This window comes from Phodopus roborovskii, unplaced genomic scaffold (genome assembly GCF_943737965.1).
Source record: "Phodopus roborovskii unplaced genomic scaffold, PHOROB, whole genome shotgun sequence".
NCBI classification, from domain to species: Eukaryota; Metazoa; Chordata; class Mammalia; order Rodentia; family Cricetidae; genus Phodopus; species Phodopus roborovskii.
Window position 1 is genome coordinate 55,138,925 of NW_026126511.1, and position 12,993 is coordinate 55,151,917.

The window sequence follows — 12,993 nt, forward strand, 5'->3', positions numbered from 1 at the left end:
GGAAAAGCTGAAAAATTATTTAGATTTGTACCATAGAGAGGATCAAATAGTGAAGCTTAATTAAAATGCATGTTGATTGCTTTTAGAAAATGACGGCCTTTTAGAGAAAACAGGCCTTATAAAAATGTCTTAGCCTAGCTTGTGTCAAATATATTTGATTTAGAATGATGTCATGATAAATAAAGCTATGTTCATTCGCTTATATAAATCTGGATGTGTAGTTTTTATAGTATATTTTTAGTTGATGTTTTATCTTTATAAACTGGTGATATAATCACTCCATGGTATGGTTAAAGGGAAGGTTTTTATTGTAGATATGAGGGAGAAAAGAACCAGATATAACTGGACGAGTTTGGAGCAGAGAGAAAAAGCACTAGACTGAACATAGCCATCAGACTGGGCCTGCTCAGGAGAGTAGCAGGGACAGAGAGAGAGAGGGAGTGTGTGTGTGTGTGTGTGTGTGTGTGTGTGTGTGTGTGTGTGTGTGTAGTCTGAAAGTAGGCAAAAGAGAGAGGGGTTAACTGAAATAGTAGGGTTACAGGTTGAAATGAGTAGCTGGGAGAGGGATGCCCATGAGCTGGGGAAGTTGAGAGTAAGCGGGGAGGTAAGGAAAAGAGCCAGGATGCCAGCTTGGACTCTGAAAAGAAACAGGTACTTGTGTGATATTGAGGGCTCCTGGGAGTCATGTGTGCTCTTCAGTACGCTAATAGGCACTGCAGATAGCCACTTTCTCCTTCTGCTAGCGATAAGGGAAGTGGCTCCTTTGGTAGAGAGGAACAGACTTAACAAATTCTCAAGGAATGCTGGCTTTTGTCTAATTGCCAGAGTTTGGGGAAGTGGAGTTTCCTTTGAGACTGACATTAGGGACCATGAAGAAAGCTCAGACAGTTCCCATGTGCTCATCACTGAGATCGCACTGAATCAGACCCATATAGCAGCTCACAACTGTCTGTCATGCCTGCTCCAGGGATTCCTGCAGGCAAGACACCAATGTACAGAACATAAAAATAAATTTAAAAAAAGATTGTACTGACTCTTAACATTTTATCCCATTCTCTCTTCCCTGCCCCCCCATAATATATCTGTAAATAATGTTTAAACACACATTTAAAAATTTATCTGGGAGTAGATGTAGACATTACACTCATGTACCTCTAAATATTACTGTGTATTTTCTTATTGTAAATGTACTAGGGACTTAGCCCATGGTAAATTTCTTTCCTAACATGTGCAAGGCCCTGGGTTCAGTCTCCAGCACTGCAAATTTTTTAAAATTATACTGTGAGTCATGTAGAGAAAACTGTGATACCATTGTCAATACAAGAAATAATATAGCTGGCATCTAGACATATGCCTTTAATCTTAAGTGCTTGAGGTAGAACCATAAGGATTATGCACAGCTTTACATAGTGAGACCTTGCTTCAAAAACACAACAAACAGCCAGGCGTTGTTGGCGCACGCCTTAATCCCAGCACTCAGGAGGCAGAGAGGCAGGAGGATCTCTATAAATTCGAGGCCAGCCTGGTCTACAGAGCTAATTCCAGAACAGGCTCCAAAGCAATACAGACAAACCCTGTCTCGGACCCCCCCCCCCAGAAAAAAAAAAAAACACAACAAACAAGAAAAATGTAACATTATGTGATCTGTGTTATGTATTCACACTTTGTCAGTTACCTCCATATGCATTTTCTGTAAATAACCTCACATGATACGTGACATTCTGTGATTGGTATCTTTTCACTTAGTGTAGTATACTCAAAACCTTATGTTATATGTTCTAATTGGGGTACGTAGTCAACTCCGATGCAGAATGTATATCTTTGGTCAGCATTTAATTTTTTAAAAATTTTCTTATAATCTGTTATTTGCATACCAATTCTCTTTCCCTCCCTCCCCCCCCCCCGCCCTGTGTGTGTGTGTGTGTGTGTGTGTGTGTGTGTGTGAGAGAGAGAGAGAGAGAGAGAGAGAAAGAGAGAGAGAGAGAGAGAGAGAGAGAGAGAGAGAGAGAGAGAGAGAGAGGGAGAGTGAAAGAGAGAGAGAGAGAGGCAGGGTTTATCTGTGGAGCTTTGGAGCCTGTTCTGGAACTAGCTCTTGTAGTTCCAGACTGGTCTCGAACTCACAGAGATCTGCCTGCCTCAGCCTCCCAAGTGCTGGGATTAAATGCGTGCACCACCACCACCTGGCTTGCATGAATGCATCAGTTATTGAGTAGTTATTGCCAATTTTTGTCCCCTAAGAACAATGTTGATTGATCTAGGATTATAGCTTAGTGATAGAGGGCTTGCTTGGAATGTGAGGGTTAAATCTTTGGCAAAAGGAAAAAAACAGCATGTTGTTACCTTGTTGTGATGGTTAATGTAACTTGTGAACTAGACAGACTCTAGAATCGCCCAGGAGACAGGCATGCCTGTGGGAATGGTTATCTTGATTTCGTTAATGTGTGAAAATTCTTCTTCCTCTTTTTTTCCCCTTCTCCATTTTTTTGAAACAAGATCTTAACTATGTAGCCCTGGCTGGCCCAGAACTCTGTATCTAGACCAGGCTGGCTTCAAATTGCCAGAGATTCTTTTGCCCAGTGCTCAAATTAAAGGCCTGTGCTGAGGTATATAAATGGAGAAAGCAAGGTGGGCACTTGCTTACAGGCATTCATCCCTTGTTCCCTCAATCTCTTGCTGCCTTTCCCTGCCCCGAGGCGCTGTTTCTTGACTTGAGAGCTAAAATAAACCATTGTCAGGGTGTTTTATTACAGCAACAGGGAAAGGCAGGAAGACCCTTAGGCTCTCTCAGGTATGCTTGTGGTTTCAGTTGTGGGGGAGGCTTTAACAGAAAGATGACTTGAGCCCAGGACTTTGAGGACATCTGAGTCATATACAAAGACCTAGTTTCTTACATAAGAGAAAAAAAATCTTGTTTCCATGAATGTTTATGTATAGTTTTCAGATAGGATTATTTTCATTTCTCTTGAGTAGACTGGGGAGCTGGATTGTTGGATCACAGGCAGTTTTGTATTTAACCTTGTAAGGAATAGCCAGATTGTTTTTCTCAGTTAGAATGACTGTTTTATGTTTTCGTCAGTGTTGTCTTGAGGGACTAGCTCTGTAGCCTATACTTGTTATCTGCATTTTTAATTGAAGGAATCCCAGTGGATGTGCAGTTTGTTTTGTTTGTGATGGCTCTGTTTTGTTTGGGGCTTTTTGAGATAGGATATCACTATACAGCTTTGGCTAGCCTGGAACTCTCTACATAGGTTAGGCTGGCCTGTGATTTGTAGATTCTGTCCCAAGTGCTAGGATTACAAGTTTGTACCACTACATCTTGCTTGCTCATGGGATTCTTTTGTTTCATGATTTTGACATCTACACAGAAAGCCAACAGTCCTTCTGCTTTATCTAGTTGCTGAGCTAGTCTTTTTGTTAGCTTGACACAAGCAAGGGTGTAACGTGTACTGGTTTTTCTGCCTGCCGCTTGGTCTTGTCCTGCCGCTGCGCCAGCCCCAAATAACACACAGAGACTCTGTATTTGATACAATGCTGTTGGCCCGGTTACTAGTTTCTTATCGGCTAGCTCTGCCTTTAATTATGAACCCATTTCTGCTGATCTATGTATTTTCACATGGCCTTTTCTTACCTGGGAGGCAGCTGGCGTCCAGCTCTCTCCAGACACTCCATCTTGACTCCTCCTTCCTACTTCCTATTTCCTCCTTGTCTCCTAGTCCCTCCTATCTTCCTTTCCTATTGGCCAACAGTGCTTTATTATTAACCAGTATGAGAAACATACAGAATGACATCTCCCATCACAAGGGTTCTTTGAGAAGAGGAACATCAATTGACAAAATGCCTCCATCAGATTGGCCTATTGGTGGTACCACCCCTAGGTAGTTTGATCTGGATTGTTAGAGAAGTCAAGCAAAGCAAGCCATGAGAAGAAACAAACCAGAAGTAAGCCAGCACATGTGGTTATTTATAATCGTGTTTACTTTGTGGTAGGCTTTAAAGCACAGAAATTTATAGTTTTGATGATGTCCCATTTGCCTTACTTTAAAGAATTTGTTATTGTATATCAGAAACAATCTGATCCATGGTGACAAAGGTTTTATATTCTATGACATCTGAATTTTTTGATCCACCCGGAGTAACTTTTCATATATATATGAAAAGTGTGAGGTGATGAGTCAATTCACATACATGTGGATATCCAGTTGTCCAGCTGGTGATTATTGACTACAAAGGTAGAAGGGGCTGGGACAGTGCCTTATTGGTAAGCAAATGGTTGGTGTCTCTGTAACTATGAAACTAAGTCAAACTACTCTTCAGCTTGCAGTATTTTGGATCAGTGTGGGAGAAACCATTTCTTGGAACCACTGGTTTATTAAAAATAAATATGCTTGTTCACCCTACCACCTATGTATTTATTACCACCTACTAAATATATACGTGGTACAGAGAGCAAGCCACATTTGGAGTTCTTTTGGCAGTTCATGGGAAGAGACCAAGGATACTGGTAAACTCAGAAGAGTGTATAGCAGTTATCAGGTCCACAGTGGCAATAGTCCTCTAAATAGAAACATATGTGTGAGCGTTCCCAGCAGTAGAAACAAACCAAAGGTCCCTCAGCTGATAAGCAAAGAAATAATATGTGGTATATCCGTATAATGGAATATTATTTGTTAGTTAAAAGAAATGAGGTATTTATGCATGCTAACACAGTTAAGCTTTGAAAACAATGTACTAAGAAAGTCTGTTGTGAAAGAAAGCCACTTAGAGAATACTTTAATACATGATTGCATTTACATGCAGTGTTCAGTAGGAGTGAATTGGAGACAGAACACACAGTGCTTACCTAGAGTACTGGTGTTTGGGAAGACATAGGAGATGACTGCAAAGCATACCAAACTTCTTTCTGGGTTGATGAGTCTATTCTAAAATTAGATGTGTTCATGGTACATAACTGAATGGAGTAAAATTATTGAGTCCCTGAACAAATTGTGTAGTATGTGAGCTATGTCTCTGTGAAGCCTTTAAAAATATCTGGCGTGCCAAGGATCATGCTGCTTTACTGATTAGGTAGGTACATGCCTCCATGCGCCCCATTAGAATGGCATTGTGCGGGATGAGTTGAAGTGAAGATGGAATTTGGGAAGTCATTACTGTGATGTGTGTGTGAACATTGAAATTAAGGTAGGGGGATCAGTCCTGCAAAGGGTAACAGAAAGCCATGGTCTTAGAAAACAAGCCAAGGAGACTGGGAAGACCAGCTGAGTACATGGAGAAGAAAAGATGAGAGCTTCAAATAAAGATAACACCTGTTGCCAAGGTTAATGGAGATTATTTTCAGTTGTATCTCGTATCTCTTAGACTTAGTTGAACCTGTGGGAGAAGGGCAGAGCCCTTTTGAGACTAAGCCATGCCTAGTGAGTAAGAACTAAGATGAGTGTAGATAGTCCACAGAATATGTCAGCTCTGCTGCCTCCAGAATTTAAGTTTGAGTCAGGGGTGATGCATTTGTACTTGAAGTATTGGAGAGGAGATATTTATTGTCCAGGGGGAGAGGAGAAGTAAAGATTTAGGAAAGATGTGATGCTATAATTTTAGGCTAGTGATATAGATGTTAAGATAGCCTAGGCTCAGCTGATGTAAGGAGGAATGTAGGAAGCTACTTGGTAGTGTGGGGTGCCTGTCTTCATAATACAGGGTTTAACTAACTTCTGGCTGGATCAGCTCTAAGTTTGTTTGAAAGTGTAGAAATGAGCATCTGGTAGAATATTTAAATACAGATATAAGCAGGGTTGTGAAGTATTTTCTTCTGTCCTTTCTGAGTAATTAGTTTCACACCAACTAATGTTTCTATTGCTATCTGATAGGATGAATTGGGAAGAAAGTAGGTGAAATCAGTAATCAATATTTGGAATTATGTGTGCATTATTCTTTTTCAGGGGTTTCCCCACATTACTATGCTGATACCTTGCTTGTACAAATAAAGCTTGTCTGAAGATCAGAGGATGGAGCTTGCCATTAGCTAACCATAGTGGTCTGCAGGTCTGTACAGACAGGAAGTGACATGGCTGGATGGACAATAGGTACCAAGCCATGTGGCTAAACATAAATAAGAATTATGGGTTAAATTTAGTTGTAAGAGCTTGTTAATAATAAGCCTGAGCAATAGGCCAAACAGTTTATAAATAATATAAGCCTCTGTGTGTTTATTTGGAACTGAATGGCTGCAGAACCAGGCAGGACAAACTTTCATACACACATTACTAAAAAGATAACCCCCCTTCACAAACAAACAAAACCCAGCTGATTTTCCAACCCTGGGTCATTGTGGGAAGAAAGAGTCAATGAAGAGCAGGTTCTTTAGTCTTCGACATAGTTAATTTTGCTGACTGTAACCTGTATAATTGTTCAGAAACTTCTGTTTAGTTTGGTAGCTCTTGGACATGTTGTTCCTGCCTGCTTTACCCTGTTCTACCCTGCCGAACCACACAGTGCTTCTATGTCATTGGCATAGAGAGGCCCCTGCAGTACAGGAACAGGGAGTGAAAGTGGTCAGAGGCAAAGAAAGGAAGGTGGACTAAGTTTGTTGCTTCCAAAGCCAGTTTATATTCCTTTTCTATCCCACACAGTGCTCAAATAGTACTTTGTGTAGTTTAAGTTTGTACAAGAGTAGAAGGGATGGAATGAACTTTTTTTTTTAAAGTCTAATGAATGAACTTGCTTTCACAGACTTAGCTCAACTACTTCGAAAACTTAGGCCAAAGGTGTCTTAGAAGCTGAAGCTTGTGTGTCAGTGGCAACATTGTTTGGTACCCCTTACCTTTTAGCTCAGGAAGTTAATAGGTTTATTCAGGTGTCAGTTTGGGCAAGTCTGATTTAACTACTATAATATTTCTTACTAGAAAATGATTTATTTAAAATTGTTTAACACTTGTAAGGAATTCTGTCTGGTGAGTTAATTTCATGAGCCAGCAGCCTCGGTTATTTCAGTTCAGTCATTCTCTGTGGATGCCCCAGCAAGGCAGTCATGTGGAGTATGCTCTGCAGCTTAAAGTGTGGTGTTGCTTAATTTGGAAAGTGATGGTGGTGGGAAGAGAGCTGCCCTCAGTTTTATAGGCCTTCCTTGCCTTAAGTTTAAGTGACATGTGAATCATGAAGTCAGGACTGTGTGCAGAGTTTTGGTTTATTGATTCCTAAAATGTATCCTCGAAGGTCTTTCTGTTCATTAGAACTCAAGCAGCAGAGTCTTTGTTGTTTTTAGAAAGCTGGTCTATAGAAAGCACATCATGACCATGTGGGTTTTTGGATTTTTGAAACAGGGTTTCTCTGGGGCTGTCCTGGAACTGGCTCTGCAGACCAGACTGTACTCAAACTTAGAGATCTACCTAATTCTGCTTCACAGGTGCTGGGATTAAAGGCGTGCATCCCCTACCCCCCATGCCTAGCTAGATTTGAGTTCTTCATTATGCTGATGAAATTGTACAAATCGATTGTTACTAATGGAAAATTACTGGTTTACTAAGTTGAACATTAAGGTGGTTTAAGATGTTCTGACAGTGCTCTTGGTAGCATTGCGTATTTGTTTAGATAGATAAGGATCACACATGTCCACTGAGAGAGCTTCTGTGATTGGGTTAACCCTATGATAAGGGTGTGTGGTCCTACATCTCAGCTTTTTTGTTTAATTCACTGAAAGAGCAAACATGGTGGTTTGGATGATGATACCCTCCCCTCCATAGGCTAATATACTTAAATACTTGGTGCATTGTATTTATAGAAAGTTGGTAAGTTGTAGGAAGTATGGCCTTGATGTAGGTGTATCACTGGGGGGTGGGGGTGGACTTTGACGTTTCAAAAGCCCATACTGTTCCTCTCCTTCATACTTGTGAATAAGCTGTAGATTATCAGCTATTGTCCTAGCTCCAGGTCTGCCTGCCTGCTGTCATGTTCCTCACCTTAATGATAATGGACTAACCCTCCAAAACTGTGAGCAAGCTCCCAATTAAATGCTTTTTTCTTTCTTTTTTTAAAGTTGCTTTGGTCATGGTGTTTCTTCACCCCAAAAGGAAAGTAGCCAAGACAGTGAACTATGCTTTTTCATCTCCCACCAGCTTTGATGACTAGCTCTGCTACTGTAATGCATGAAGGTAGTCAGTGTATCAGAGTGGAATGTAGAAGATTTAATTGCATAGAAATCTCCAAAGGTGCATCCTTGTCATCAATACCAAATGTGCAGAGCTTGACTGAATAAAAGTAATGGAAATGTCATTTGATTGGGTAAATGTTGTTGAAGCTATTGGAACATCTGCTCTTAGGCTCCATTTTTGAAATTCACTTAGGGTTGCTGTGTCTGCATGGTTTCAGAAGTTGCTGACTGGGCCAGTCAGGGAATGAAGAAAAGACACAGACAAACTGAAATCAGGTGGACTGGGCTTTCTGGTGAGAAACTACAGCACCTGGGAAGCTCAGCACAGTTACTATATACAGTTGAGCAAGGAGCCAGAGATACTACATACAGCTAAACATGGAGGCAGGATTTATGGTATACTGAATTGTAAAAGCAGTCTCTGTAGAGGACAGTCTTTAGGCCATGAACACGGGGGTGTAGGGGAATCTAGCTTGGATATTTTCTGTACATTATTAACACTATCAATACACTTGAACCAGAAGAGAAAGCTTTGCCATTTCCTGTGGATCTTTAGCATTGGAGTCTTTGACATGCTGTTCTGATGCTTTTGTTGTTTTTGGTTTCTTTTGAAGACAGGGTCTCAATGTAGTCAAGAATGGTCTTGAACTGATCCTTCTATACCTACCTCCTAAGTACAGACTTATAGGTGTGTACCCCTCCTGGTTTGGTAACAGTTTTGATCCAGGTTCCATAGGAACTGTATCTTCATCATTTTGAGCATCTGCTACATTGTTTCCTATTATCCTTGTAATTATCCTTGTAATGTACAAAAATATACTGGCTCTTACATGTCCTGTATCCTCATCAGTATTGTGTCTGTGCCCATCCTTCTGCCTGTGTCTGCCTAGGGGATTATAGACACATGCTCCCATTTTATGGAATGTTGGAGTCTGAATCTAGGTCTGCCTCCATGCAGAATAATCACTTCACCAACTGAACCACATCCCCAACATTTTTGCTTTCTTCCATTATCATAATGTTACCCGTATTGAAGGTATTAGTAAATGGATAAGAACTTCTTTACATATGTAAGTACCCCTATGTATTTTCAAAATATTTCCAGACTACAGCCCTTGCTGAGAGCAGTCTGTTGTTCAAGAACTTGACACAGAAGACTTAGTAGGATTAGTCAGTGAGAGTCACTGGTCAAGAGTGATTAAACTTGTCCTCTGCTCTTGGCCTAGTGTGTGTTTGTCTTGGTCCTGTAGTTACAGAATAGGGCAGGTTGTGTAGATGTACTTTTTATTTCTCAGAACCTTGAGAGGCTCTTTGTAGAGATGGGCAGGGAATATTGAGTTAGTTTCTGCTCCAAGCTACAATACATGTGGCTCTGGCGAATTTTCCAAAGGACTAAGATGGCTCAGCTTAGAAGACAGTTTTAGCACCGGGGCATAATCCCTTCACTAGAACCCTGGTTGAGAATTAGTGGGCCTGTGCTTAGTGCAGGAACAGCACACACACCAGGCGTCTTTTTTTTTTTTTTTTTAAACCAGCACAATAGGTGTTTATTGTCGTTATCATGTATTATGCCTTGTACACAATTGTAGAAGCTGTATCTTTAAACAGGTGGCAGTGCAGTGTGATTGCTTCAATACAAGTAAGTGAAGAGTGTGTTAGCATGTTGCCTGGCTATGATGTCACTGGACAGTAGGAATTTTTTTTAGCTCTATTATAATATCACAGGACTGTAATGATCCATTGTTCATAGAACACACTAGGCTTCTTAATTTGGCCAGACATGAGGAAGGGAAGGTTAGATGGGGTTGACACAATTTTAAAAGTGACAGAGGATTATTAAAAAACAGAATGCAGCTCTATATGAATATGTTGTTGGTTACAAATGAATTATTATTATATAAAATATAAATTATACAGATACTTAAATATTTAAAATTAAGGCCCAAGAAAATTTGGGATGTACAGTTACTTTGTTGTTTGTTACTCTTGTCATTCTTGTGCTCCATAAAATCTGACTCTATGTACTACATATATAATAAAAGATTGTTCAGTAACTGATCGGTTATTGGCAGACCACTCTCTTATTGATGACATGTTTCTTTAGTCAGTGAGAACCAAAACTTTTCAGTCTTGTAAAAGAGTAACTATTGTTTAATTGAAGTTTAATTGTTAATGAAATTTGCTTTAACATTCAAACAATTTTGTGCTTAAAAGAACTTTATTACATGAGAGAAAGCAAATGGGAGCACATGTTCTCTTGGCCCAGAGTTCAAGTGCCATGGTGCAGGTGGAGGTCAGAGGACAAAGTTGTAGAATGGGTCCCCTTCTACCTTTGAGCGGGTTCTGGGGATTGAGCTCAGGCAGGGCATCAGACTCACAAGTGCTTTTACTTGCTGATCTTGCCAGCACACGTTTGTTTGTTTTTGTTTTTGAGATAGGGTATATCTATATAGTACTGACTGTCCTAGAACTCACTATGTAGACCAGGCTGGCCTCAAACTCAGAGATCCATTTGCTTCTGCCTCCTGAGTGCTTGAAGTAATGGTATGTACCATTGCACCTGGCTCAATTTGTTTTAAGACATTGTTTTAAGAGTAGAAAAGTTAGATTTCTAAGTTCTGATCATTGTGATTTTATCTGTTTCTCTTTCTTTCTTTCTTTTTAAATATATTTCTACATTAAGAATTACGGGGGTTGAAATAGCATTTGAAATATCTTTGGCTACAAAAATACTTGAGTTACAAACAAAAAACTGAATTACCTTAGTTCTTTATTTTGATATGGTCTAGATCTGCATCTGCATGTTCCCCTCACAGCATCCTGTGATCTCTGTACTATATATACATCATACCATTTTAGGTCATATAATAGTTAGTAATCATGTTTCTTGGCTGGGCATTGGTGACAAATGCCTTTAATCCCAGCACTCGGGAGGCAGAGGCAGGTGGATCTCTGTGAATTCGAGGCCAGCCTGGTCTACAGCTAGTTCCAGGACAGGCTCCAAAGCCACAGAGAAACCCTGTCTTAAAAAACCCAAACAAAACAAAACATAATTTTTTTGTGTGTGTGCGCCACCAACACCCGGCCAATATTATGTTTCACTCCTGACTTTTCAGATAATAAAAAATTAATAAAACTACACTAAAGCTAGAAAAAGATAAATGGGTTGGTTCTCTGTTTCATTAGGAATAGAGCCTTTATTTCTTTTCCTTGATGTTCTGTTCTGAGCACAAAAGATCCCTGAGCTGCTTTATTGTGAATTTCAAAAATATATAAAAGAGAATAGCCAGTAGACTATTTGTAAAATAAATGATAATGTCATCGGTAAATCTTTCAGTTTGTCTTTTTCAAAGGTAACCAGCCTTTCAGCTGGTGTGTTCTGACTGTAGCTGGTGCCTTTGGAGAGATGAATTCACTTTATAGATGAATTCACTTTACATTGATGACTCTTAGTTGTTGGCTGCTTTTTCATGTTTATCTTCCTTCTGGTTTCATTCTTTCTGTCCACAAGGGGGCAGATAAAGGAAGAGGGAAATGAGCCTGTTCAGGGTTTCACTTTTGCTAGTCAGAATTGCAGGAGTTAAGGAATGACTTCAGAAAGAAGCAGTAACTTCCTTTCTTAAGACAACTAATGCCTTCTCCATCTACCTTCAGGGACCAAAAGGGAAAAAAAAAATCTTATTTTCTAAAACAGGGTTTCTCTGGGTAGCTCTGGCAGTCCTAGAACTCTCTCTGTAGACTAAGCTGGCTTTGAACTCAGATCCACTGGCCTCTGCTGGGATTAAAGGCATGTACTACTACCGCCTGGCTGACAAAAAAAAAAAAAAAAAAAAAAAAAAAAAAAAAAAACAAAAAAAAAAAAAAAAAACAAAAAACAAAAAAACATTCTTACAAGCAGCCATTTTTTGCAGAGTGTCATCTTAGATCCGTATATCCAGATTTCTCATTGAGTGATAATTTTGCCTAGTTCAGACTTTGTTTCCCAGTGCCAGGGGAAGAAGTTACCCTCTCCATTGCAGGCAGCCTCTCATTTCTTAAAGCTGCAGTTAATATGGCCATGCCATACATTCATCAGTACCTACAAATGTATATATATGATGGTTAATCTATTTACAAAAAAATTTATTCTATTTGAAGCGTATGTGATAATTGATAATGACTACCTCAACATCTTATATATAGTTTGAGTCTATGGAAAATTGTGTTTATTCATGTGTGTGTGTGTGTGCGCACGCGCGCTCATGTATATTGGTGTACATGTGTATGTGTGTATTTTTGTGTAGAGGACAACTTCAGAAATCATTCCTTGGAGGCTGTCCATATTGTTTTTGAGCTGGGGCTCTCATTGCCCTGGAGCTTACCAAATAAGCTATCTGGCTGTCTAGTGAGTCCTGGAGATCCAGGCCTCTTTGCCTCCCTCAAGCCTATGGGTATTTTAAATAAACACTGTTTTCTGTCAACTGCTTAATTCTTTTCTTGACTTTATATTAGGTTACTATGATCTCAGGTTTTTTTTTTTTTTTTTTTTTTGTTTTTTTGTTTTTTGTTTTTTGTTTTTCAGTATGAAGCATAGTTACACTTTTATGTTCTTTTCCTATGAACATATTTCTTTTGGAAAACTGCTATTTTCCCCTATAGTCTATGTGAGACACGTTTTGTGTATATGATTTTAGCTGTTTAAAATACTGGGGGAAGTGATAGGGCAAATTTGTAGACATTGATGTGTGTATGTGTGTTTAGCTTTTGATATCTGTTTTTAAGTCATGTCTTTTCTTCTGTTGCCTCTATTAAGATCTCTGATTGTCAAGGTTTCTCTTATCCCCATGGTGTGATACACACAATGACTAAAACGG

General features: G+C 39.6%; 2 protein-coding genes across 2 annotated transcripts in view; one reads left to right on the forward strand and one right to left on the reverse strand.

Moving 5' to 3' along the window:
- Ift88 (intraflagellar transport 88) overlaps positions 1-12,993 on the reverse strand; it is a 309,460-nt gene that overhangs the window by 108,022 nt on the left and 188,445 nt on the right. The window lies entirely within an intron of this gene.
- The window catches only part of Xpo4 (exportin 4), a 92,198-nt gene that overhangs the window by 39,273 nt on the left and 39,932 nt on the right, over positions 1-12,993 (forward strand). The gene's annotated exons all lie outside the window — the stretch shown is intronic.